The 26,864-nt window shown below is 39.9% G+C and overlaps 1 protein-coding gene across 2 annotated transcripts in view; it reads right to left on the reverse strand.

Moving 5' to 3' along the window:
• Positions 1-26,864, reverse strand: part of GRIP1 (glutamate receptor interacting protein 1) — a 682,693-nt gene that overhangs the window by 633,502 nt on the left and 22,327 nt on the right. The window lies entirely within an intron of this gene.

Raw genomic sequence — 26,864 nt, forward strand, 5'->3', positions numbered from 1 at the left:
CTTAAAATATTCAGTAAAATGTGTTGTAACAGATGTGCTGTCATCCAGATTTTGCTATTTATAGAGCACAGGCAGAACAGATGTAGCATAATTCTTAAGGGTCCTGGGATGTCCAGGGCAAATGAGTACTGGCTTCCAGTGGAAGTCGCCAGCTGCATTAGCCTCTGACTCAGCCTGTCCTTTGAAGCTCTGAAGCCAGGCATTGACTTCTCCTCTCTAGCTATGAAGGTCCTAGATGGAATCTTCTAATACAAGGCTATTTCACCTACGTTGAAATCTGTTGTTTAGTGTAGCCACCTTCATTAATTATCTTAACTACAGCTTCTGGATAACTTGCTGCCGCTTCTATATCAGCACTTACTGTTGCTTCATCTTGCATTTTTACATTATAGCAATTGCTTCTTTCCTTAAACCTCATGAACCAAACTCTGTTAGCTTCAAACTTTTCTTCTGCATCTTCCTTACCTTTTTCAGCCTTCACAGAATTGAAGAGTCAGGGCCTTGGTCTGGATTAGTTTTTGGCTTAAGGGGTCTTTGGCTTAAGGAAATGTCGTGGCTGGTTTGATCTTCTATCTAGACCACTAAAACTTTCTCCAAATCACCAATAAGGCTGTCTTGCTTTCTTATCACTCCTGTGTTCACTGGAGTGGCACTTTTAATTTCCTTCAGGAGCTTTTCCTTTGAATTCACAACCTACTTAACTCTTCAGCAGAAGAGGCCCAGCTTTCAGCCTATCTCAGTTTTCAATGCCTTTTTTACTAAGCTTAATTATTTCTAGCTTTTGATTGAAAGTGAGAGACATGCAACCCTTCCCTTCACTTGAAGGCTTAGAAGCTATTGTAGGGTTATCACTTGACCTAATTTCAATAATGTTACGTCTCAGGGAATAGGGATGCCCAAGGAGAGGGAGAGAGATTGAGGAATGGCCAGTCAATGGAGCAGTCAGAACACAAGCAACATGTATCAGCTAAGTTTGCCATCTTATACAGGCATGGTATGCGACTCCCAAAACAATTACAATAGTAACCTCAAAGTTCACTGATCACAGATCACAACCACAAATGTAATGATAATGAAAAAGTTTGAAATATTGAGAAAATTACCTAAATGTAACAACAGAGAAATGAACTAAGCAAATGCTGTTTGATAAACGGCGCCCATAGGCTTTCTCAACACAGGGTTACTGCAAACCTTTACTTTGTAAAAATTGCAGTGTCTGAAAGCACAAAAAGTGAAGCACAATAAACAAGGTATGCCTGTACACATGGTTTTATTTCTCTTGTGCAAACACCTTGGAGAGTTGTATTTAGTAGGTGAGATTTTAGCTTTTTAAGAAACTGCCAAACTTTTCCACAGTGAAAACAGTGATTATACCATTTTACACTCCATCGGCAGTGTATGAAGGTTCCAGCCCCTTTACTTTCTTGCCCACACTTGGTATGGTCAGTCTTCTTAATTTTAACAATTCTAATAAGTGTATATGAATAAATCATCATGGGTTTAATTTGCATTTCTCTAGCGATTATATTGAGCATTTTATGTGCTTAATTGCAATCCATATACCTTCTTTGTGTGTCTGTTCAAATTTTTTGCCCATTTTTAAAAACCGGGTCATTTGTTTTCTTATTAATGAGTTTTGAAAGTTCTGTATATTCTGGATACAAGATAGATATACACCTCACCAATACTTCCCCCAGTATGTAGCCTGTCTTTTCATGTCCTAACAATGTCTTTCAAAGATCAGGCATTTTTTATAAGGTTTAATGTATCAATTTGCTTGTTTGGAGATTGTGCTTTTGGCGATGTATCTAAAACATTTTTATTTAACCCGAAGTCATAAATGCTTTCCCCTATGTTTTCTTACAGAAGTATTATAGTTTTAGGTTTTACACTTAGGACTATGACACACTTTGAATTCATTTTTTTACTATGATATAAGGTGTGGACTGAAGCACATTATTTTACATATGGGTAACCATTTTTCAGGCCCTATTTGTTGAAGACTCTTTTCTGCACATGACTGTCCTTGCATCTTCATCAAAAAGAAGCTATCCATATACGTGTAGATCTATTTCTGGATTCTCCATTCTCTTCTATGGATTTATTCATCTAACTTGATACCAATATCACACTGCCTTGATTAGTGTAGCATTTTAATTAATGCTAAACTCAGTTAGCTAATCATATAACTTTACTCTTTTTTATTATTTGGTTGTTTTGGGCTATACTAAGTCCTATGTATTTCCAAAGGAATTTTAGAATCAGTCTGTCAATTTCTATTTTTAAAACTATCTGCTAGGATTTTGATTGCAATTGCATTGAATCTATTGCTTGGTCTAGAGAGAAGTAATTTAAAGTGGTAGAATCCTGAACTTCCACTCTCATCCTTTCCTCCCTCCCTGCCAGCCTCCCACCCGTGCAAAACTAGGTCCAGAGGGTGAGGGATGGAGATTCAACCAGATAGGTAAGGTGGCTCCTACTAGTATGACTCCTTAGGGGCCCAGAGCCAATTCCCTCTTCAGCCTTTTTCTCTCCTTTTTCTTTGCTTTCCTTTCTTTGATTTTTTTTCTCTTTTTCTCTTCCTTCCCTCCTCCCTCCCTCCCTTCATTCCTTCCATAGATTGGCTCCCCTGCTTCCCTTCCCACTGTTAACACCAGTACCTTCCAGCCAGGGTCGGAAACCAGGTTCACAACAGTTTCCCAACTCTCAGGCCCCTGAAGCAAGCAAAAGGCCCTTTTGAGAATGTCCACATTTGGGGATCTTTGGGTCCTTTCTAAATTAAATCATCAAAAATAGGATTTTCCTCCCATCACTCATCACTGTCCCATTCTTCACTTTCCACGATTCTAGAAAAAGATGAAATACAAAGAATGATAGCCGTGATGGCCCAAAGAACTGAAGAGTCATGTGTATTTCTGAGGAGAAAACCATCTCAAAGGAGTTCTGGCTGAGGCAACATTGGTCCGAACACAAGAAAGAACAGAAGGAAGAGGGACAGACTTACAGCCATAGAAACTAAGGAGGGGAAAGCATCAAAAGGAACAGGGGAAGACAGGGAAGAGTGTTTTAAACCAGAGCAATGAAGGGGAAGTGAAGGAGAAAGGGACGAAATCCTGGCAGAGGCAGTATATCTGAAATAGGACATACTGGGGCACTGTTCCTAGAGGCCTTTACCAACACAGGATTTATTTGTAGGTCAGGGGCTGCCTCTGTAATAAAACAGCCATTAGAAAGAAAATCTCTCACCACCCTTATTTAATTTGTGTCCTAAGTGCAAAGTCTAAATTCTAAATGGTAGAGAGGAAAAGTATTATGACCCTGATCACTTCACATATGGAATTTTTAAGATCTCTGTATCTCTTAGAGACTTACAGAAGATCAGAAATACAAATGGCTACTCTTCCACATTTAATATGACTTCACTCCTGAGACGATCAAAGAAATAAAATGACTGATGCATACACATATATTTTAATCAACAGATCTTTATAATAACGTCTGTCATAATTATTTTTAGTCAATGGTTCTCTTACCAACACTATTCATAAACTCATTTCAGGTTAAAGAAATTATGGCACTTTCCTCACTGCCATTTTTTTCTTTAATTTAGTCCAGGGTATTCCTCCAAAAGATGTAGTTGAGAACCCATGGCAATTTCTGAAAGAGACCATTTCTACTTGACTACTAGAAAGCCTAAAATCCCCTCTAGAAGAATAAGCAAAAAGAACAACCACATGGCCAGGGTAAAAAGGTCTGCAATTCAAAAAACAATACTACTAAGAGAAACTGAGAAAGTAAGGAATTCCAAGTCCCATTATCTATTTCAGTTATAATTATTTTATTCTTTTAGACAGGTTTACACTTTAGCCTTCCATTTCCATACAAATATGGGATAGAATAAATAAATAAGACAATCCTAGCACTCTCAAATGTTCATTACCTTCAGGATCCCTTCACAGATTGGAATTTCGAAGGCTGGACTCTCACAGATTTATTTCTCCCCCGGGTTTCACCTTGCAATTTCTACACCTGCCGCCAGGTGGTATCCTGGGTCATGACAGCAAGGGTCAGTCTGCTAGGTTTGTACCCCAGGTGTGGATGAATGAAGGAACACATAATCCAGACAATTATGCACATTCTATTTTTTAAAATAAATTATTAAAATTGCAAGCATAAATTAATAACTAGCTTCTAATTATCACGTACAGCAGTGCTTTCTCAGCACTCTAATCTGAATTCTCAAAATACTCTTTTAACTGGCCAGTGCTGTTTTTTTCTCCTTTTTTGTTCAGGTGGGAGAATGTGAGTGCACAGTCACAGTGCTTCCTGGGCAACATGAATCTCTCCACCTTCTCCCAATTAGGAGGTTTACTTCCTACCTGGGCTGCTTCACCCTTTCCCAACTCCCTCGACACCACCTCAAACGCAATTTAATTTTCCTGGAATTACTGAAGATTATTTATTGAAAACCTCAGATGCTTTCTGTCAACTCTGCTCTCTATTAAAAGAACAATGTCTTTTTTAAAGTTCCTGCTAAAAAATACTGAAAAGTATAAAGGAGAACAAAAAAAAACCCAACCCTGAAAAAGAGAAGAGGGGGAAAAAAACCACAAGAGACTCTTAACTATAGAGAACAAACTGAGGGTTGTTGGGAGGGAGGTGGGTGGGGAATGGGCTAGATGGGCGATGGATACTAAGGAGGGCACTTGAGATGAGCACTGGGTGTTGTATGTAAGTGATGAATCACTGAATTCTACTCCTGAAACCAATATTGCACTGTATGTGAACTAATTAAAAGAAAAAAAAATCCCTAATCTCACCACCCAAAGATAATACCACTAGAAGCTACTACTGCACATGTCCCCACAGTTCTCCAGTTCTACATTTTCATCCCTTTTCCCTTATGTTTGAATTTTTTTTTCTCAAGTCTGTTTTCTACCTCACCACTTGTGATATTTCTCAGCGTCCCATTTTCTATCGATTCCTCTACAAAGGCTTCCCAAATGGGGTTAATAACTGTATATCACTCATAGGGTTGTCTTAAGGATTAAACAAGCTAAAACATGTAGGCCCTTAGAACAATGGCTGGCCCCTAGCAAGTGCTCAATAAATACTAGCTCTTGTCATTATTTCTATGGAGGCTGGCTTTTACATATTTCAACTCTGTGTAATCCTTCCTCTTCTTCCTTTACCTGATGGCCTGCTTAGCTATAGTTTCACACATGCAGCATCCTCTCAAGTGTTGTTGAAAGCAAAAAATACATATATATTTTTTCTAAGACTGTCTCATATCTCCACTGAGAAAACAATTTCTCTGAAGCCTTAGGAACACTGATTCCTTTCTTTTGAATTAACAGTCTCTTAGTAGAATCCATGGGAGAGCCTTACTTTCTGATAAAATAATCTTCCAATAGGAGGGGAGTTGCTTTCTGGCAAAATTTGGTGTGGATTCCTATTCTTATCTTTCTTAGAGACACGTTTGTCTGGATTGAAGGAAAATGGTCTAGAGCAGATAGAAGAGGAAGAGGAAGACAGTGTTACAGCCCATGTAAAGGGACAATAAGGCGAATATCTCTCTGGACCTCCAACATGGATCCAATTCCTTGGAAACACCTCATTTTCTAGAACCTCTGCCTGATGTCACAGCCACAAGAGCAACCAGCAGGGCTTTCCTATGACTATTCCAGGTCCTTTGCTTGTGGCAACAGTCTATATAGGGAGCAAAGGACAGGGGTATCCTGGGTAGCTGTTCAAATCTGAATGTTACCATCCACCAATCCATCCATCCATTCATTCATTCGATAAATATTAAAAAATTTTTAAAGTTTATTTATTCACTTCAAGAGAGACAGAGCAAGCGGGGTAGGGGCACAGAGAGAGAGAGAGAGAGAGAGAGAGAGAGAGAGAATCCCAAGCAGGTTCCACACTGCCAGCATGGAGCCTGATGCAGGGCTTGAACCCACGAAATGCGAGATCATGACCTGAGCTGAAACAAACAGTCAGATGCTCAACGGACTGAGCCACCCAGGCACCCTGCATTCTATAAATATTTACTGAGAAATATGTGTCAAGTGCTTGTTAAATGCCAGAGACACAACGGTGTACGAAACCAGATTCCACTCATGCCCTCATGGAGCTCATAGTCTAATAGGACAAATACTAAGTGAATTATTACGAAAATGTACAATTAGAATCACAAAGTGCCACGAAAGCAAGATCTCTCATGACTCCTAAGGAAGTAACAATGGAGCCAAGGTCTGAAGGATGATTGGGAATTAACTAGGAAAGAGGAGCAAAAAGGATGTCCAAGCAGTGGAACTAGTTGAGGACCAGTGCAAGGCCCCAGGACCAGTGAATCCCAAGAGGTCAGTGTGACAACCGCACCAAAGCACGGTAGACATGGGACTGGGAGGCAGGAGAAGTCCATATTCTGGATGTCTGCCTTGATCCTAAAAATAGTCCAAACCCATGGAAGCAATTAAGCAAAGGATCATATGACAGACCTGCCTCTTGATCATAGAAGTCGAGTGAGAAGAAGAAACTGGAAGAGGGCAAGACGGATGTGGGGGATACGCAGAGGCCATTTCAATCACAAGAGGCTGTGGCCACATGTTCACCAGACACCCTCAGCTCATCCTTACCTCTGAACACTGCCATCACTCAGGTCACCCAGTGAGGGAAAGGGGCTCTGGGATACCCTTCGATACAGATCTACCGAGGAACCACTAACAAAAAACTCGCCTTACTTTCCACCACAGGAACTGTATCCTTTACATGTTTCTCTTGCTAATGCTGAGATCCCCCTATTTCTTTATCTTTCCACCATTCCGCCAGGAATTTGGGGAGAACTGGGGCCTCTGTCTACACCAACCACCGAACACAGAGGTTCCAACTATTACCTTCCAAAAACTCAACATGCCAGTTAAAGAACTGTGTTTGAACAGAACCACTTTGAAACAGATGTATTTTTAGTGGTCTGTTAACAAGCATGTTTTGGATCCAATGGATAGTTGTAATTACATCAGCAATTTTCAGCTCTCATATAAGTAGAAATTGTTGTGAAAAGGTTGCTGAAAAAGGAAACATCACCCATGTCCCTATTATCTGCTATCACACGGAGTACAGCTAGCAGGTATGATAGACATTTATGACTAACATTTAAGACTCTCTTTTTTTTGCCTTGCTGATACATGTATTGTTACAAGAACTCTTTTGATTCAATAGATTCTACCTCTTCAACATCTTTTACTAAGAAGATTAAATGCCATGACTCTCTCTTCCTTTTTCTCCATATCATGTTTTTAATGTCAATAATTTAAGAAGTAATATACCCCAAATGCAGAGAGCAAGGAGTACTCTGAGTAATCCCTACGGTTAGTGTTCACTACAGTCCTAGGAAATGTATTTTTTTACATCTCACAGTACCCGTACTTTACAAATCAGTTTTTCAAATTAATTAGTCAATACCATTTGTGGAGAACATTGGTCATAGAAATTCTCAAATTTTCATAATTATTTTTTTGTAGCTCCTAAGATAGCACTGTAGACTTAATCACTGGGGAGCTGGTAATGAGATTCACTGGTATTCTCATTTTATAAACATGGAAGCTTGGGCTTCAATATTAAATAGGTTTACATAAAATTTAATCAAGGCCTAATAATGAACCTTTAGCAAATCCAGAAGGAAAGCGGACATATTTTGATTATCAAACTGAAATTCTGGCAACCACATAACATTGCTTTGACTTTTCCATCTATTTTTTGAATAAAAGTTCCTCAAAAGCAGTAACTGATGTGCACCCGTCCTGCTGACTGAAACCTTGACTATTTATACTGCTGGCAATTTCTAGCAATCGTGTTGCTATTTTTGTGTTTTTCTGTACTTTCATATTTTAAAACATTCAAGTTCTTCAAGTGTGAATTGCTTACATGTTTTCACCCACTTATTTCCAATTAAAATAGTATGGGAAAAAATCAAAATCTTACCTGAAGTTTTACTATAAGCTTTTCTTAAGACATTAAAAGATTATTGCTGCAGGGAAGTACAGGCTTCATCAGCTGGGGCACACGCAGGGATGCAAACCTCAAGGTAGGATATAAAAGCGTCCCCACCCAACCCAGACTGAGAAACACCCATCTCGTTGCACTACCTTAACTCTAGCAGCGAGGTTCATTCAGAAAAGAACAAAATTAGCCATCTAACATGTGTCCTCTAATAGAAATATGGCAAAAAGTTCCCAGTTTGGAACTATACTATTATTTTCTCTCTGATTCATAAAAATCTATTCAGCTATTTCCCCTAACCTCTCAGTAATAAATATTACAATGGAGCAGTCTGGCCTCCACTTTCACCAAACCTGAAAACAGCAGATAAAATTAAAAATTCAAATTACTTCCAACTATGAAAAGGCAACCAATGCTGGGCTAAGTTTATTTATTTTTAACCTCTCCCACCCCTGCCCCCCGCACCCCCACTGGCTGATCATTTCTAATTTGTTTTGTTTATCAGAAACATTGTTCTTAGCCAAAAGCTGCAATAAGGGCAAGGAGAATTCGACATGACATTACTTAGGATGTCAATATCTGAGCCTTCAGAGCTTTGATAGAGAAGAAATATGGACAACTACAAAGTTCTGGGATTTAAGAGCCTAATTACTAAAATTTCCTTCCATCATTTTTTCCAAGCAATGACCCTGTTAGCTCTGTCCTACAGGTGGAGATGATAGAGATTATATCTTCATTCCCTTTATATATACCCAATTCCACTCCTCATGGTAGGTAAAATAATAAATATATGCTCACTGAATATCTGCTGAGGGAATGAATGACCTAAGAGAAAACATGTCACAAAATTAGCATGTGCCTTTCTCCCACCAGAGGCTCTGGGACAGTCTGGCCCACAAAAGCAATGTGCCCACTCACTTCTTCATCCTACCCCATCTGCTCCCCGGCCCCCGGCCCCATTACTAGAAGGCCACCGACAGGCTTCTGATGGTGAAACCCAAGTCCTAAATATTGTTTCAGCTCCACCTCCCATCCTGGGCCAAGCTATTCAACATGGTGGAACATCCCCATGTGAAGTTTCTCTTAACTTCTACGATGCTAAATTATACAAAATCCCTTTTTTGTGTCTTCTGCCTTATCTTTTATGTCCTTCACTGACTTCTCTTCATTTCATCACCAAACAACAGTCACACCTAAGAGTGTGTCACGTCATTTTCGATGGACACTATCTACTCCCTTCCTTGAGTGCTCAAATCCATTCTCAAAACCTCAGTGATCACTTTACTTGAGGTGATTCTAAAATCTCTGTTCCTAGACGTTTTTATTCTCTGTCTCCAGAGCTGATTCCCAGGGGGTTCCTCAAACTCTCCACCATCTAGATAATGTACTATTACCCCAAACTCAACAAGGCAATTTTGAACTCATCATCATCATTCCATTCTTGCTAAACCAATCCATTCGCCTGACCTCTATTCCAATCAATGTCCCCAGACACCCAAGCTTAAAACACCAGGATCATCTTTGATTCCTCCCTCTCCCCAACCTACACTCAGTCAATTGCCTACTCCAATACATTTGCCTCTATTTGCCTCTCTCAACTCTCTTGCTTTTTCACCTTGCCAGTCTGTTACATGTGACCTCAGTCTCATTTGCATTTATTTCTTTTGTTGGGGGTTTTCATTTTTTAGCCTCATTTTTCAACTACTTCCCACTGGGATTCTGAGCCAAGGTGACTATTGGATATTCCCCAAACACACTCCCATCTTTCACTTTCCCCTTGTCATGGACCATGCTCTTCCCTCTGTTGTGTATGCCTTTCCACCATCTCCATGGGTTGTTATCCTGTTCATTGAGGGTACGTTTCAAATAGAACCCTTTCCATGAACCTTTGAGTGATTTCCCCAACTGAACATGGGAAAACATTTTCCTTTGAAGCCGTAATTTTTATTGTTATTGTTTTTCCCATCTCTCTTCCAACATCAAATGCCGCCTTGCAAGATAGTGTACTTCTCATGCCATCTCCTACTAACCTACAGGCTTTTTAAAGGCAGGAATCATAACTTTATTTATCTTTATTTTCTCTGTAGAAGCTTTGGATACAATCAGAATTCGGTATCTGTATATGCCTGGATACATGCATTGAATCTTCCCTCCTCTTGTTCCCAAAAGAACTGGTAGTCACTTAATATTTGTTGAAGTAATTACCAAAACCTGTTGTTTTTCTGCTTACCCTCTAGCCATTTCCAACTTCCTTACTCTTTTCTACCACAGCAGTCCTTCTTTAATGCTGCTAAGTACTTATTCATCATAATATTTTAAATTAAATTAACCTAAAAGTAGTTTTGGTTCCCAGTCTTTCTTTTTTCTACTTCTCCTTTCTGAACCTCCTAGACTAGAGGTTCTTAACCCCAGCAACTATTGACATTCTGGACCAGATAATCCTTTTTGGAGAGTGAGAAGATGGTCTGTCCTATATTTAGCTGTATCTCTGGCCACTATTCACTAGGTGCAGTAGCATGCCCAGCTGTGACAACCAATAGTGTCTCTAAATATTACTAAACATACCTTGGCGGGGGGGGGGGGGGGGCGGGAACGGTAGGAGGATTTCCTGTGGTTGAGAATCACCAATCTCAAGCAGTACTATCATACAGAAATATCATCAAAGTTACAAATGCAAACTATGTATGTAATTTCAGATATTCTAGGAGCAATACTTAAAAGTAAAAAGAAACAAACTAAATTTGTTTTCATAATACATTTTGCTTAACCCCATGTATTCAAAATATTACCACTGCAACACGTGGCCAATATAAAAAAGTCACTGTTAAAATATTTGACGTTCTTTTTCCTCCTAGTCTTCAAACTCCAGTATGTATTTTATATTTACAGCACATTAGTTCAGACTAGTCACACTTCATTTACTTCACAGCCATAGTGACTACTGTGTTAGCTCAGATCTAGACAGTTTTCTCTACACTGAGAACTCCTTTTTCAAGAATAAAGAAATCTTCTCTTTTCTTGTCTCCTAATTATTCATAGCTATAATCAAATACAGCATAGTTCAGGATCAGTTATAAACTCAGAAAATTTCAAAGGAGATAGATGATAGGGGACTTGGGATAGGAAAGGAGATGTGAAAAAAGAAAAGGAAAATCAAGAAATGGCTGTAAGAGAATTCTCTTCCACTAGCTCATTCAATCATTAGGTCATAGAGAGATGCCAGTTTCTTCATGCCCTCCACACCCCAAATTCCCAACCCAGAAATAGTATCTATAATATTATATAAATGTATCTATATGCCCTATACAAGGTGCTCTCACAGTGTTCACGAAAACATGTTCATTAAGTATTGATCTCTCTCGTTTCCCCCAGGTCATACATTATAGAGATGGGAGACAAACTTATTCCAAATCTTCTCATCCCAATCCTTCATTCCACAAATAAAGAAACTAGGATCTAGACAGGACTGGAAATTGGCTTGAGATCTCAGAGCTCATTAATGGAAGTCAAAGCCAGAATCCAAGTTTGGAGTCCTGTCTTCAAGCCCTTCCCCCACCCTTTCCTAGATGTGCAATTTTCAATGAGTGGCTTCACCTCTTGGACCACTGCTTTCTTTATATCTACAACAGAAACAATGATAACTACTCTGTGTGTTTTTGTGAGAATTACCTCAAATGAATGAACATATGTGAAAATACCAGGCACCTTGTTCCTGCAATCCTAAATGCTGTTGAATCTGAAAAGGGTAGCACATAATAGAATCAGAAGGTAAGAAGCAACGTGGAGATTTATTTTAATCCATTCTTACCCTTCAGGAGGATTATGCCTAATCTACCAAGGCTGATGAAATTTTAAATTGTTATTTAACAGCTTTAAAGAAAAGATTTTAAGACCTCTCTCAACAATACATTCCAATGAGGGACAATTCTTACAATCCAAAAGTTTTCCTGTAGGTCTACATTTTTCAGTCAGCATTTCAAGAACCAAAAAAGAGCTCAATTATTAGCTTCAATCCACCCGGGCCAACAGAACCTGCCAAAGGACACATGTCAACCCTGGAGGAAGAATTCCCTACTACCTAACGGGGCTAGGGTCTTCACCTGCTTCCTGCACTGAAACTCATCATGGAAGAAGGATTTATTTTTATGCCCTAAATACTCCACCCTTTTTTATATATAAATTTTTTTAATGTTTATTTATCTTTGAGACAGAGAGAGACAGAGAGTGAGCAGGGGAGGGGCAGAGAGAGAGGGAGACACAGAATCCAAAGCAGGCTCCAAGCCGTGAGCTGCCAACACAGAGCCTGATGTGGGGCTCAAACCCAAGAACCATGAGATCATGACCTGAGCCGAAGTCGGGTGCTTAACCAACTGAGCCACCCAGGTGCCCCCTAAATACTCCATCTTTACTTGGTTTGGCTAATAGGAAGGCTTCCTGTGCCAGTAAGATAAAAAACAGTATTACCAGGTTTCTTCTCTCTCAACAGAAACAGACATAAAGCCAATCACTCATGGAAAATGGAGTTTGCCATGGTTCCTATGTGATAACAGCATGACTCCCGTGAATATCTGAAAAGCATTATTAAATTATTCCTCAGCCTTCTTTTCTTGGAAACTTTAAATATTAACTTTCCAGGTCTGTAGAAAGGTGGGCACATGAATAACACTTTCTCCAACATTCTGTTGTATTTTGGTCCAACTTTAATTTAGGCACAGTCCTTCCCTGGGTGAATAGAAAGAAAGCCACAGAGAACAGAGGGTTGCTGGAGGGGTTGTGGGACAGGGGATGGTCTAAATGGGTGAGGGGCATTAAGGAATCTACTCCTGAAGTCATTGTTGCACCATATGCTAACTTGGATGTAAATTAAACAATAAATAAATTTAAAAAAAAGAAAAGAAATGTAGGCACAGTCCTTCCCCGGGTGAAATGAAAGAAAGCCACTTTTTCCCCTCCATGCAGTTCCATAAAGCTCTGGCTTCATGCAGGCTCTTTTATCTAAGGACATCCCTTTGAATTAGATACTTCCTGCTTAAGCATTCCCTCAGCAGGGTGTTCTGGAGGAGGGTTTGCAGTTTGGAATTCAGGCCCTCAAGTTAGGGAACAAAGTCTGAATCTGCCTGTCCTTCAGGACACAATGAAACAGCCAGCTGTTTGCTTAGACATTTGTCTGAGTAGTATTTTATCAGGCTATTATTAGTTTTAATGTTGTAATTAGATGTGCAAATGTACCCTGAGGTATGTTTGGATGGGAACATCCTACAAATCTGAATTGACAATGATGAACACAGCTGCATTGCTGCCAGTGATTAGGCATTTAAATAAGTGCTCATGGTGTCTTTGCTGGAAAACGTGATCCCATGGAGTGGGGAGGTTAGCAGTGACGTGAGGCTGCCAAGGGGACATCAAAATACCGTAAAAACAAGAGAGAGTGAATAAACTGAATTCCATCTGGAAACTGCCTACTGACTTCCCTAACCACCTTGTCTAAAAGAGCTCACTTCTCTCACCCTGACAAATTATATATACGAGTAGGTTTTTGAAACTTGTGTGTGCTGTGCCTCCCTTGCCAATAGAACGTTAAGTTCTCGGACGGCAGGGACGGTGCTATATCCTCAATACTAGAACACCGCCCCCTTTCTGCACATGGTAGATTCTCAAAAAATATTTGCTGAAGTTGTGTGTCCAGTAGACTTCAATTTAAAAAACTAAATAAATTAATAAAAAAAAGATGGACAGAAATTGTCATTTGACAATACACTGTGACAAAGCCTGGTATAAATGACTTTTCTTCATGTAAAATTTTCATAAAAATCATTTAGTATTTAAGGACGGTACCGAATTCCACTCCACCCCTGGAACTGGAGACTTGGGTTGGCTAAGTGACTTGCCCAAAGGCTTGTAATTATTTAGCCTGGACTACGGTGAAAAATTTAGAAGCCAACTTTACACTTCTACTTTCTCGTTCTGTCGGAGTAACCATCATGATGAGTGTTCTCTCCTGCTTTCCTTATATTCTACTAAAGGAGTATGATCACAATAATAGAGAATAAAGATGTCAGCGCTTTTGTACCTTCGCAGCACTCGGCTGCAGCATCATAATTAAATCTCTTTCATAAACTGATGGCCTCTGAATCCACACCCTCCAATCCAAGGCCTCTAGTCCAAGGCTCCCAGTAACATTTCTACTTATCACTTCAAGCCCTGAAGCCTTCACTCCTCTCAACAAGATATCCAAGTTATCTCCCTACCACCTCCTCCCATATTCTTCCAAACTCCACAGAAATATGAATCCAAAGATATTAATGCACAAAATAAACATTATATCTATTTCTGGAGGCATGAAAACCCTGCAGTCTTTGACAAGCGTGTAAGCCAGTATGGTTTGGGGGCTATGAGCACATAGTTAAATACTGTACCAATGTTCTATGAATAAGAATAAAATACTCTAATGCTGATGCTATACCAAATAATCTGCTTTTGGAGATTCGGAAGCCAATTCTTGCAGTGCCTGGAGGGCATTACTTTGAACATCGATTCTCTCCATACATCGCTGCAGAAAGAAAATATGATTATTTGAGCTCTTGGATGCTGAATAAATGGAACTTTATGGCATTTTGACAAAGAGGAATTATGATGTTCTTCATATGAAGCAAAAGCAGATATAAAGAAAATGAGCTATATTCCACACACAAAAAAAGTTAAATATATTTTAGATATTTATCATTTATTTATGTATAAAAACTAAATCTAGGCCCTAAATCATTAAAGTATAATTGTATTTATCATGGGTTATGACCAGAAAAGTTTAGTCAAACTTTTGTTCTCAAACAAAATGCTAAGGTTATAAATTTGATTTCATATTCTATTTCAGCCTAGCAGTGGGATATTGACCTGATCTAGATTGCTAAATATTAGGTCATCTACAAATTCACACAGGTTTTTCTTTAAATAACTTTCAAAGAGGGGATTTAATATTACTAAAGCTACTTTAAAGTGTGTACTATCCTAAATATACTGAAACTGGCAAAAGCCACTTATCAACTTTAAATACATAAGTTGATGAGAAACATAAACTCATCAATTCACATTGGCCATCTTGTATCTGTCTGTAACTGTTGCCTGACTACCCAGTACTAACCTAGCTAATGAAAGACTAACCAATGACCTTTTAAAATCTTCTTACACTGTTTTAAAAGCAGAAAGACTTCCGGAGCACCTGGGTGGCTCAGTTGGTTAAGTATCCGACTTCAGCTCAGGTCATGATCTCATGGTTCGTGAGTTTGAGCCCCACATCAGGCTCTCTGCTGTCAGCATGGAGCCTGCTTGGGATTCTTTCTCTCCCTCCCTCTGTCCCTCTCCCACCCTTACTCTCCCTCAAAATAAATAAATAAGCTTTAAAAAATAATAAAATAAAAGCAGAAGGATTTCTAAGGAGAGTCACTACAAAAGGCTAACGTGGAGACAGGGAAGAAATCGAGCAGAGGGACTGACAGAAGCAAATATAAGGACATGGGGAGAAACTCCTGAAGGTTTTCCAGACCATTCTTGTGATCCAGTTCCCTTCCCACTTTCACATTCCATGAGACATCTCTGAGTCCTTATAATAAATTCTCTGTCTTTTTTAGATTTAATTTCCAGTTGGTGTCTGTGGCTTGGAATAAATATCTTTAACTATTAAAAGAGTATGCTCCCTCCTTAGAATTTCACAATGTACATTAATATAAAGCATCAGAGAACTCTGCAGTATTTGTGAAACTTAGTACACCCGTAAAACTTTTTTTTCATCATTATCTACTAACAACCTTCAAGCCAGTGCCTCACAGAACCTATTTTGAAAAACAATGATGTATATATATATATTAGTATAAACTTATACAGTATGTTTTCTCAACCAAGGCATTTCAAACTTAATCTCAAAATACGGTTGTGAAAGGGAAGGTTTGAGGAAGAAATCCCAGAAATAATATCACACAGGCAACTACCCATTCCATCTTAGCAAAGGCAAATTCTGTACAAAAGGGCATTCCCCCCCCACCTCAGAATTAGTTCAATTACCACAAATACACATTTTACCTTAGACGATCCACTATTGACTTTTAAAAATATGATCAATGCCTTAATGTAGCATGGCTCTACACTTGCTATGAGTCAATACCACACACATATCCTGAAGTCCTAAGCAAGGCCTTAATATGCACAACCCCAAATCTCTATAAATACATAACAAGAAAAAGCCACAAACCACATATGCACATATACACTCTTGGCATTTATTCCAAAAAATAATTTTAAAATGAAAACTAGAAGTCCTGAAAATTTAAAGTTATAAACAACCGTACTGAAAATCAAGAATTAGGTAAGATTTATATTTGGGATGAGTGGAATACTATATTTTTTTTAACTGTTTGGGAAGTTTCCCAAAGCACGACTCCAATTCAATTATTGCTTAAACATCATGTTTATTCTCAGACATCTGAAAAACATGTTGAGACACAAGAAAGCAGGCCCTGGTCTTTTTTTTACATGTTCCATTCTACCAGACATGGGCAGGAAAAAAAATAATAAATTCTAAATAGTGACTTTTCTATTAACAGCATATAAAACAAAAATAAATTTGTTTCAGACAGGATAAAAGGCAGTCAGGCTGCCACACAGTCAGTAGGAATTTGAGTTCTAACACTGGAAAAGAATTCCGCACAGCTGGGCTCTCTAACTCTGCCTAAACTACAGCCAACATGGGCGCCGGGCAAAAGTCAATTAAAGCCGATGGCTCCAACTCCAAAAAAGCACTGCAACACTGACTGGTTCTGGACCAATAGGAGGAATTCAAAGGAGTCTCATAATGCTTATTATTATTTCAAGAAGATATCTATCCAGAACCCTAGGAGCGTGAAACATTATGGAGAAACTTCTTTCCAGATAATTGAAGGCTTGCTCTTTCAAGCATTAAAACATCTTCCCAATTCTCCAAAGGATCCTTCTAGAATGCACTGCACACTTTGAGGCCTTCTAAACTTGAGTGTTGAAAACCTGAACTTTGAACTCCTAGAGACTCACTATTAACTCCTAGAGACTCACTATGAACACCAATTAACATCAACGGCCTCTGGTATAAAAGGATGTTTTCGTTTATGCTACTTGGATCCTGGTTGTGGTATATTTTAGGTTTATGTTTGCTTTCATGAAGCTTCTCTCTTCAGCTATTTGTTTCTTCCTACTCTCAAGCTGTTTGCCCCGTGGAACCTCTTCTCCCTGCCTCCTTCTAACAGACGGCCTCTTGCACTGCTCTAACTTTAGAAACCAACATTTCAGGTAAGAGCAAATAGGCCAACTCAAGGCCCGGGTTACAATCCATGATTTTCATGGCATCTGTGAGCATTTTTTGCATGCTCTCTGGTTACGAGCCAAGTTCCAGATGCCTGCAAGGTAATTACAGTCCATGTGGATTCTATCCCACACACTGTCCGTCTCCAGAAAGGTATAATGCATGAGCTCCAGTAGCACATGGCCAGTCCCTGCTTCAACAAGTTGAAATAATCCCTGACTCAATATAACTAGAGAAAGCATCTGCCTCAACCTCGGACACAAAATCTACCCTGTCTAACTTCTGTTCCTTAGTCTGTCAATAAGATTTTCAAAAGACCTTCCTGAGCCTTGCCCTAGGCTCCATTTCACATAGTCATAAATCCCTGTTTCACCCACTATTGTGGAAACAAGTCACCATCCCTGTAAGGGAACAGACAATTTGCATAAAGAACTCTTTGTAATGCAATTCTGATGTCCCTTCACAGGACCCCCAGCAGTTCTCAGCCCACCAGTCATTCTCATGTTTAAAGGGAAGGTAAGAAATGTCAGCCCCGTCGACCTCACTTACTGCCTGGATGACCCTGAGCAGGTAACTCACCCACTCCATCCCTATTCATACTATTGTATGTATTGTATGTATTCAGATGTGAAATGGAGACACCAAACTGACAGAGTTTATGAAAGACCTGAATGAGGGACACCTGGGTGTCTCATCGGTTGAGCATCCAACTTCGGCTCAGGTCATGATCTCACGGCCCGTGAGTTTGAGCCCTGCGTCAGGCTCTGTGCTGACAGCTCAGAGCTTGGAGCCTGCTTCTCTGCCCTTTCCCCATCCCCACTCATGCTCTGTCTCTCTCTCAAAAATAAACATTAAAGGGGCGCCTGGGTGGCTCAGTCGGTTAAGCGGCCGACTTCGGCTCAGGTCATGATCTCGCGGTCCGTGAGTTCGAGCCCCGCATTGGGCTCTGTGCTGACAGCCCAGAGCCTGGAGCCTGTTTCAGATTCTGTGTCTCCCTCTTGCTGACCCTCCCCTGTTCATGTTCTGTCTCAAAAATAAATAAAAAACGTTAAAAAAATGTTTAAAAAAAAAAACATTAAAAAAATTGTTTTAATAATAATAAAGAATAATAAATAAAAGACCTGAATGAGATAATGTCCAGAGAGATGTGGCACTCAAAATGTGTTCAATAGGGGTGCCTGGGTGGCTCAGTCGGTTAAGTGTCCAACTCAATTTTGGCTCGGGTCATGATCTCATGGTTTGTGAGTTCGAGCCCTGCCTCAGGCTCTGCACCGGCGGTGCAGAGCCTGGCTGGGATTCTCTCTCTCTCTCCCTCTCTCTCTGCCTCTCCCCTGCTTGCACGCTCTCTCTCTCTCTCAAAATAAACAAACAATGTTTTTTAAGTGTGTTCAATAAAGGTTGTTGGTCACTGTGATGATTAATTTTGCATGTCAGCTTCGCTTGGCCATGGTGCCCAGATATTCAGTCAAACGTTATTCTGGATGTTTCTGTAAGTTGTTTCTTTGGCTGAGAAAACAATAAATTATTGGATTTGAAGTAAAGCAGATTGCCCTCAATAATGTGCACGGGCCTCATCCAGGCAGTTGAAGATCTTACGACAACAAAGACTGACCTCCCAGCAGGCAAGAGGAAGTTCTGCCAGCAGACCTCCCCGAGCCTCTAGCCTGCCAGACAACATTGGACTCACCATGCCTCCAAAATTTCACAACCCAGTTCCTTAAAATCTCTCCCTCACCCCACCTAATCAAGCAGTCTCTCTCTCTCTCTCTCTCTCTCTCTCTCTCTCTATATATATATATATATATATATATATATCTCCCTCCCTCCCTCTCTCTCTCTTTCTCTTTCTCCTTCTCCATACATATATGGAAAACCCTAATAATACAGTTACTATTATAATTATTTATAACCACCATCATTATTATGCTATTAAATCAAATATACTGGACATCCTCTAATTTCAGCTACAAAGGAGCTAGGAAGAAAAGCATCATGTCCTCAAACTTCTTCAAATCAAGAAAGGATAGGATAATCCTCAGCAAAACCAGATCTCTAAATATGTGTCCCAGAGTAGTTCACCTAGTATACAAGTGTACCTTGGTACCGAAACATCACTTTAAACCCACTTGCAAGTGAAGGTGACAACTTTACCGTTTCTCTTTTTTATAAGAAATTTTACAGAAGAAAAGCCACGGCAAAAGATCTTCAATTAGTAAATTGTTTCATATGCTTTACTATTGTATTTATGTTACACTGTAAGCCCCTTAAGAGCACATACAATGCCTACATCTTTCTAGCAAAACAACAGTAATGTTAACAACATGATTATTCACTTAGTGCCTACTGATTTTGTAGACAAAGGCTTCTATGACCTATGTTTTGCTCATATAACTATCATAAAATGAAACCCCTTTGTCTATGAAAGGTTATAAACTTCTTTGAAGTATGAAATTTTTCACAATCTCCTTTTACATTTTTTCTTTAGCAGAGGGTCAGAGGATTTCCCAAAACCCTGTAATTTCATTCTATTTCAACTCACAGCATATAAATATCTTCATTCCTCTGCCAGGCATTTTATTTCTTTACTTGTTCATTTCTCATAGTTGTGTGTCCTAAATTGCCTGTCTCCTATATGGTTTTTGGCTTTAAATACCTCTACTTCTTTAATCATCAGAAACACACGTCTGTGAGAGAGCAGGTTGCAAGAGCTTGGGGGTCCAGGACAGAGGCCAAGTTAATGGTGAGAACAATTAGGAGGGCACCAGGTTGGAAGACTCGAGGGACAGTTCTGATGGGCAGAGGTGTATCACGACTGTGAATCATAGGAGTGAGTGAAGTCAGAGAAATGGGGGCTGAGACAGAGTGAACATGGGGTTAGACTCTAAGTATGAGTAAGAAAGGAAAGGGTCGGTGTCCAGGGGAATAACCTGGACAGGAACAGAATACATCTTTCGGCCAACTTGCAAGGAAACAGGCAGGGAAGAGCCTCACGTGGGACAAATGGACTTGTCCACATGACAGCACAATTTGGAATGACAGAGGATCCCAGGGCAGAGCCATCTGCCTGCTGTCTTGGCTTTAAATGGCCTCACTAGTGTGGGTAGATAAAGGCTAGCAGGTGTGTGCTGTTCCCGGACAGAGGCCAAGGCTGGCTCTGCAGGTGCTGGTGACTGCAGCTGAGAGGGAGGTCCTCTGGGGAGCCCTTGCAGTTCCATTGCCATCATTGAAATTGATAAAGCATAGATTCTTCCTTTGGTTTTCATCCTCTTAAAAGCCAAGAATTACATATTCATTTTTATTCCATAGAGTTATCTTCTGGAGCCTGCAGCAAGGAGGGATAGCTAACCTCTGGAAAAAGTCCCAAAAGCTGCAACGAGAACATGGAAAGAATTGAAAATCTTCCCACTTTCCCTAACACTGTAATTGTTCAGTCCCCAAAAATCTTCTTTCTTTTCAGAGGATGAAAGTGATTCCAAGTGCTTAATCAAAAGCAAACTAAGGCACCTGGGGGGCTCAGGTCAGGATCTCACAGTTTGGTTCATGATTTTGAATCCCATTTCAGGTGAGCTCGAGCCCTGCCTCCGGTGAGCACAAGCCCCACTTCAGGTGAGTTGTGAGTGTGCGTGTGCGTGCGCGTGCATGTGCGTGCGCGTGCGCGTGCGTGTCTCTCTCTCTCTCTCTCTCTCTCTCTCTCTCTCTCTCTCTCTCTCTCTCTCTCTCTCTCTCTCTCTCTCGATCTCTCCCCCGCCCCCGCTCACTTGCTCCCTCTGTCTCTCAAAAAAAAAAAGGAGGGGGGGAGGCCACCTGGGTGGCTCAGTTGGTTGAGCATCCCACTCTTGATTTCAGTTCAGGTCATGATCCCAGGATCGTGTGGAGCCTGCTTCAGATTCATTCATTCTCTCTCTCTCTCTCTCTCTCTCTCTCTCTCTCTCTCTCTCTCTCTCTCTTCCTCTGCCCCTTTTGCACACTCTCTCTAAAATAAAAACTAAAAAAAAAAAAAAAAGCAAACTAGATCAGCCCCTCTTAAAGATACAACTAAAAGTACTGAGGCATAAAATCAGAGATTTTTGTTTGTTTACTCGAAGATCAAAACAGAAGGCCTAACCCAGAGCAAAAGGAGGAAGCAGGTGACATATGGCTTCCTGTCACCCAGCTTTTCTTCTATGGTGCCCCCCCCCATTTTCACTGTGGGGCCATCACCCTCTTACTCTCCCACCCTTTCCCCCAACAACCAAGAATCACGATGCTCTCTCCTTACTCTTATTCACGGCCAAACAGAACCCCCAGAACCCAGAAAAGAGTTTCAAAACTCACAAACATGCTACTGTGGGGCTGAGCCTGTTATTACTTAGACATGCCTGCCATATCTGCATTTGCAGAAGATAGAAAACTTGAAGTCTGAAAAAAAGCAAAGATAGAAGAATCTCTAATGTGGAATTTCAAACACTGAATAGATAAGCTATTTGGAGAGAATTCAAAGGCATTTCTCAGCCCGAAATGAAACAAGTTATTTAGGGCCCACTCCACCCACGGGTAAGACTGACCCTGTGAGAATCCTTTATAATAGAGCAATGAGTTTTAATCTTAAGGGATTTGCCTATAAATTCTGCATATTCAACTCTAAAAAAACCTGGAAATTTCCCCAAGAGCTATTTCAGTCAGTTCGTTCCTGAGGGGTTGTGGGGGGAGGGAGGGAGTGGAGGGGGGGGGACATTTCTTCCACCAGTTAAATATCTTTGCTGAAGGAAACCATGTTACATTCTTTTAAGGAATTTAATCCAAAGAACTTTTCTCCTAAATTGCACATGCAAATTGCTCCCATCTTGAGAGAACTAGGATTTGTAGACACTAAAGAAGTAAATCAGAAATTAAGCTGCTTGGATTTACCCCTGATCGATCTGGTATTATTCCCCAGGGAAACCACTCAACCATATTCTTGCTCACATTCACCTTCTATACAAAATTAGAGTGATTAAACATTTTTCTCATACAGATTTTCCTAAGTGGCTATACATTTCCCCTGAAAATCTTTGAAATAAAAAGCTACTGTGAAAATCTAGTAAAACTGTTGTCATAATCATAATGACTGTAAAATTCCCGTTGATTCCCAGGATGTGTTATGTATCACGACTGCTCTTTATCTCATTCCGCTGCGTGCAAAAGCTGACACTAGCTACTTCTAATTCTCCTCTAGTGACTGTCATAATGTTTCTGTGTTAGAATTTAAACAGATTCCAATCCAGAGTCATGTAATATATACTAGTCTACGGAAAAAAAAAAAAATCAAATAAGTCAACAACAAAATCTATGCCCTAAAGACACATTTTCAAACACATTTTGCACTGTATTAATCCAGAAGGAGATGCTGAGTTGGTCAGCACCACAATAATTCTTTCTGAGTACTTACTAGGTGCTAAGTGTTTTCTGTATGTTAGTTCATTTAATCCTCACAACAAGCAGGTGAGAAAGGTATCATTATTATCTCCATTTTAACCGGTAGGAAAACTGAGGCACAGAGGCATTAAAAGCCTTGCTTGTGATCATACAGCTAACAAATGACAGAGCCAGAACTTGAATGGAAGCAGACCATCTCCAGGGGCTGACTCTCAACCCCACCTTTGCTCTGCCAACGGAGGAAATCAAACAGCACAGAGGAGATGAGATTTAAAATCTTGTTGTTTCAGGGGAAAGAAAAAAATCAAGATGTGTCTACACGGGCAAGAGTGGGCCATTCTATTCTGCATGTGTCTGGATCTGGGGAGGGCAAAGTCTACACTGGGGAATCTGCATCTGAGGAAGCCAGTGTGAGATCCAACAGGACTGTGAGCACACCAAGGAATTAGTCTCAAGTTGCAACGCACGGGTGTCCCTACGTTAAGAAAAAGGGCAAAACGATGCCTATAGGGGCAGTGGGGCAGTCTAGACCACTCTGTTTGGAGGCTGGGCTTGCGCGTGTGAACCTCACACTAGCCGAGGGCTGGGACGGTGACCACCAACACCGTCCAGCGCTAGTGACAGCTTCCGGGGCTGTCGGCACATGGGTCACTGTCAAGACAGCGGTCAGACCTGCACCAATCACAGGCGTGACTGTGCTCACACTGGCCAGGCCTGAGTAGGTGAGCTCCTTAGAAGGCGGACGTTAACCTCACACACAGACAAAAAAACTTTGCAATTCCAGGACACACACATTTTGATGTCTGAAGCACACCCCTGGGGTGAGGCTGTCTTTCCTAAGCTCTTCAGAGAGAAGAGCATTCCACAGAGAAGAGATGCAGGTAGGGGGCAGCTGCCATTTTGTTTTCTCATAAAACTGGGGAGAAAAAGCAACTTGAGCCCTCTCTAGTTGACCTCCACTTCCCAAATGAGTTCAGCCTCAAAGTCGGAGCCAGGAACACTTCACTTCCTGCCACACTCGAGAAGGGGCAGGCACATGAGCGGTACAGTGCAAGGAGCGGTGGCTGTGGAGAGAGGCTGTCTCCTCTGCATGCCACACGACTTAAGAAAATCGAAGGATGGAGTCTCCATGAGGGAGTCTCCATGATGGACTCTCAAGTGCAGAAATGATTCTGATAAATCCGATCTGCCAAGACTCCTAACCCGGCTTAACCCCCTAGCAAGGGTTTTTGCTTTACCACTAACTTTTACATCTGACTGAATCTCATGCTAATTTTCATAATTTTGAGCCCCGAATCTTAAACCTTTCTGTATATTTACATAAGACATAATAAATTCTGATACAACCAAAATTCAGAGTTTTCTGACCTATATTCAAGATTGTAAGCTGTTACTGACATCTTTCATCAATTTAAATTAAATTTAAAATATCTTTATTTTTAATTCAAACCAATTTTCAAACACCAAGTATAAAAACAATTCCTAAACTTAAGGGAATCCATCCAAAACATTTCAAAACACAAACCAATTATAAAAAATAAATTTACACATAAGTATGGAACATAATTAAAGTTTACTTAGACCACCGTAGTGGGATCCTTCACTATAGGAAATAACATTTGAGTGGAAATGTAAATTCCCTCATCTCACTTTAAAAGAGGAAAAGGGAAAAACACACCATTATCCTAAACAGCCATTTTCAGAATTTTAATTATATTATCCTGCTCTTCATGGCATGTAAAATAAGAAGACTAAAGAATTACTAGGCTGTTAAATTTGCATTTACCTAATCAAATTGACATTGCATTGGACTTTTTGATCTGTTGAATGTAAGTTTTTATCTATTCAATACACAATTACCATTTACTACAGAAGTGCTTTAATGAAAGTAGCATCTTAAAGGCTTTAAACATATCAGTAAAACCAAAGATGTTTTAGGAGCTCAATAAAATCACAAATTCTGGTAGTTTTAATTAGATCTATTAAATTCCCATCATTGCTCAGACACGAGTTCCTCTTTTCCTATTTAAAAAGGATAGTGCAAACATATAATAAATTATGGCAATTAAGTTTCACATTTATTTTGCTAACTTAAAAAAAACATATGTTTTTATTGTAGAAATATTGGGACATACTGAAAAATATTTTTCAGAATTCATACATAAGCCAATTATAAAATAACTGTTAATATTTCCATGTACCTCCTTTCAGGCCTTTCTATTTTTCACACCATTGAGGTCAATGCACTTATAATTTAATATCTTACTTTTTATACCTACCATCTCAAAATGTTATGGAATCCTCTTTTTAAAAAATATTTGGGGATGGGGCACCTGGGTGGCTCAGTCACTTAAACATCTGACTTTGGCTCAGGTCATGATCTCATGGTTCTTGAGTTTGAGCCCTGTGTCGGGCTCTGAGCCATCTTTGGCTCAGGTCATGATCTCGCAGTTTGTGGGTTGAAGACCCCTGTCGGGCTGTGCACTGACAGCTCAGAGCCTGGAGCCTGCTTCAGATTCTGTGTCTCCCTCTCTCTCTGCCCCTAACCCACTTGCATTCTGTTTCTCAAGAATAAATAAACATAAAAAAATCTTTTTAATTACATAAAATATAAAAATTATTTGGGGAAAAGACTCTCTTCACTGCTGTGACCTTGGCACTGAGACAATGCCTGCTACAGGATAGGCAATCAATGGTTATTTGTTGAATAAATTAATCAATACATGATTTATCCTCTCATTTATTACCCCATGACTGCAGTGCTATACATTTAGGTTGTTTCCCATTTTTCCCCATTATGGGTAATGCCATAGATCTTGGTGCACAAGTATTTTTGAGTATTTAGGATTATTTACTTGAGATCAAATTCCAGGAGTTGATTACGGACTGGGTCAAGGTTTATATAAACAATTTTCAGGCTTCTGCTATCATCAAATTGCTTTCTCCAAAGCAGCAACTTCGGAGTACCTGTTTCTGCACTCCTTTTGAAAAAAGCTGTCCTGCCCTTACAATGAAAATAGTGATCTCATCATGGTTTCACTCGCAGGTCTTTAATTACTAATATTGACTATTTCTCCAAATATGTAGCAGACATTTGTACTTCCTACTCTCTGAGCTGTTTAGTCACATCACTTATCAGTGTACATATTCACTCTGTATTGCATGGGGAGCACACACTCTTCTATTCCCTGGGTGTGCCTTCTCTTTATTCTTCTTTTGGGGAAAAAGTTGGTTCTAGTAACTCTTTCTTATAAAATTCCAAGTACGTTGTCATGTTCACACACAGACACACACATACACACACAAATTTAGAAAGATTTTTAAAATATTGTTGCTTACGGGGCAGCACCTGGGTGGTTCAGTCGGTTAAGCATCCATCTTTGGCTCAGGTCATGATCTCGCAGTTTGTGGGTTGAAGACCCCTGTCGGGCTGTGCACTGACAGCTCAGAGCCTGGAGCCTGCTTCAGATTCTGTGTCTCCCTCTCTCTCTGCCCCTTCCCCACTCACTCTCTGTCTCTCAAAAATAAAACAAATATTTTTAAAAAATTTTAAATATTGTTGCTTATAACACAATATATACACATTATAGAAAAACTAAAAGGTATAAGCAAGAAGAAAATAAAAGTCCCAGATAAGCACTGTTCACATTTTAGTATATATCTTTCCAAGTTTTGCTGTGTGCTATATCATTTTTAAAAGAACCTATGTGGGATCATATGTGCAAACTGTTTTGTAATCATTTTTTTTACTTAACTCTATTTCATAAACAACTGTATTTTATTTAAGTGGGGTTTTTTTTGAGAGAGAGAGACAGCATACGAGTGCATGCAGGTGAGGGAGAGGCAGAGAGAGAGGGAGACAGAGGATCTGACGTGGGCTCTGCACTGACAGCAGAGAGCCCTATGGGGGTTCAAATTCACAAACCATGAGATCATAACCTGAGCTGAAGTCAGACACTTAACTGCTTAATCGACTAAGCCACCCAGGCTCTCTCATAAACAACTTTCCATACCTTCAAATAGCTTTTTATTATTACTATTATTATTATTAATGCCAACAGAATAGTTTGGTAAGTAAGAGTGTGGACTTCAGTCACACACAGCTAAGAGTTCAAATGTTGCCTCCAAAATCCTAACTATG

This window comes from Panthera tigris, chromosome B4 (genome assembly GCF_018350195.1).
Source record: "Panthera tigris isolate Pti1 chromosome B4, P.tigris_Pti1_mat1.1, whole genome shotgun sequence".
Taxonomy (NCBI): domain Eukaryota; kingdom Metazoa; phylum Chordata; class Mammalia; order Carnivora; family Felidae; genus Panthera; species Panthera tigris.